The sequence below is a fragment of the Empidonax traillii genome, unplaced genomic scaffold, assembly GCF_003031625.1.
Source record: "Empidonax traillii isolate 1590-97213 ecotype Southwest subspecies unplaced genomic scaffold, ASM303162v1 scaffold5665:size7509, whole genome shotgun sequence".
Classification (NCBI taxonomy): domain Eukaryota; kingdom Metazoa; phylum Chordata; class Aves; order Passeriformes; family Tyrannidae; genus Empidonax; species Empidonax traillii.
Genome location: NW_020960858.1, coordinates 5,386 through 7,509, shown reverse-complemented (window position 1 = coordinate 7,509; position 2,124 = coordinate 5,386). Strand labels below are relative to the sequence as shown.

Below are 2,124 nucleotides of genomic sequence, written 5' to 3'. Positions count from 1 at the left end.
AGTCCAAAATTATGCACAAAATGATGGGAAATGTAAAAGTTAGATGGCATTTTGCTACAGAAAATAATCTTTAAGCATAAAATATTGCAAACTCTATGTTTCCATAACGAAATTCAACTTAGTTGAGTCCTGTTGGAAAGTGGACTGCATCTCTGATGATGATAAGAAAACAAACCCACTTTCAGCTGCAGTACCAGCCACACCAAAAAATATGCACTTTTAGGAAGAAGATTTTTCCAATACAACAACCTAATTCTGCATTTTCATCTTTTCAACAGATTAAATCAATGTGTGGCATCATGGAAAATAATAATAAAGAATAAACAAAAATAAATAGAATAGATACTATATAATAAATATAATTAAAAAGAATAATAAAAAAAGGAAAAGCAATGTGAAGAATCCCATGAAGTGACACATTCCAAGGAAGTTTTACCTGAGTCAAGGCATTCCGAGGCTTGCTGATCATTCTCTTCCGAGTGCTGCACAAGCTGGGCAGTTGCAGAATTGCACATTTCTAGGCTGCTCTCAGTTGTGTTTTGGCTGCTGCTCCTTGACAAGTGCTGGGCATCCACCTGGTCCTGCTCTGTTTGTGCTTTCAGGACAATTGTAGCCTGTTCAGTCTCCAACCTTTGCCTCTTCTTTTCCTTTTCCATTTGTTTTTCATTCTAACAAAAAGGGGAAGAATTTTTTTCAAGCTGACTGATAAGACAGGAGGGTTATTAAAAAATGAAAGCATCTTTCTGTCCCACATATAGCATGGAGTTTCTTGTCAAACAGGTGAAGACATTAAATTTCAGATCTCCTGTCCAGAGGAAGGGAGGGGGAATTAACAACCAATGAAATGATCTTTCTGTTTGTTGACTGTTTTCTTGCTTTATGTTTGGTCATATTAAAAAAACAAACCAAAATTGGAATATAAACAACATCAACAGTCCTGAGGTCAGAAAACTTCTAATTTCTTCCTCTTCAATGACTTTTTCTTGATGTTTTATTTCAAACAAAATACAGTTGCACAGAGCTTAAGTCTCCTTCAAATGCCACCAGGACTGGGACAAAGACCTGTTGTGTCATACAGACTCAATCCCAGGCTGGTTCACAAGGTCTGTATCACCAAATCACCATCTCTGCAATCCTCACACTCCATCTTCTTCCTTTGGATGCAATTCTGAAGTGTATTATTGGGCATGCAGCTGACTTGCCATGCTGTGTGCATGTGGGTGCTTTTGTCCCAGAGAAAAGCAAATGTTGGAGTTACTGACTGGAACAGTTTAGGTGTTTCTTTAGATTATGTTATCTCCAGTCAACTGAATAAAAAAATATGGCACAAGAAATAAGAACTACAGGTTAAAGAAACTTTAACATATGAATGGGATTTTCATGTTTCAAAACCAGGAAACTTGTCAATAGTGTCAGTTTTCAACCAAAAACAGGTTATGCTCAGAAATCTAAACAGTTGTAGAAGTCAGTCAGATTTGATGACTCTCTCCATGGCTAAAATACTTTCCAAGAAATGAACAGACCTTGAATATTTTCCACTTCTGAATCCCCACTGGTTTAATCAGGAAATATGTTCAGTCACGTGTTTAGATCTGTTTTACTGTGCCTACAACACTTTTGTCCCCAAATCAATAACAGGGGGTTTCTGATCAGGAAAACATTGATTCAATGCACACAAACCAAGACTGCCAAGATTAAATACAGATTAACAACATGCTGTGCAGACAGACTGAGACCAATTCTTTGGAATGAACCCTTTTTCTCATGACCTCTCAGATATTTGTTAGTGGCAGTGCTAAAATAATCCAGAGTTGCACACATTCTCCTACCTCAGAGATTACAGCAGATAGAGGCTGGAAGGGGTTCTGGTATTTCCCAGGCTCAGGCTCTTCCTCAGCAGCTCCAGCTCCTTCTTCCTTCTCCCTTTGGCATCGTTGGTGGGTTTATGTTGTGGTTTCAGTGGTTTGGGCATTTGTGGATTTTGGTTGGGTTTGGGTTTTTTGAGGGGGGAGGAGGGAAGAGAGGGAGAATGAACAAAGAATTCTGAAGAAGCCAGGCCATAAATGTAACAGAAAATAATTATTAGATCCCCCAACTCATCTCCCACTTTATGCCAGCATGGAC

General features: G+C 38.6%; 1 long non-coding RNA gene across 1 annotated transcript; it reads right to left on the bottom strand.

The window, feature by feature from the left end:
• Positions 1-428: 428 nt before the first annotated feature.
• LOC114073202 lies at positions 429-1,921 on the bottom strand. Its single transcript, XR_003574294.1, has 2 exons — positions 1,830-1,921; positions 429-668 (listed from the first exon to the last, which is right to left on the bottom strand). It is a non-coding gene; the product is annotated as an uncharacterized LOC114073202 (long non-coding RNA).
• Between the last annotated feature and the right edge of the window lie 203 nt (positions 1,922-2,124).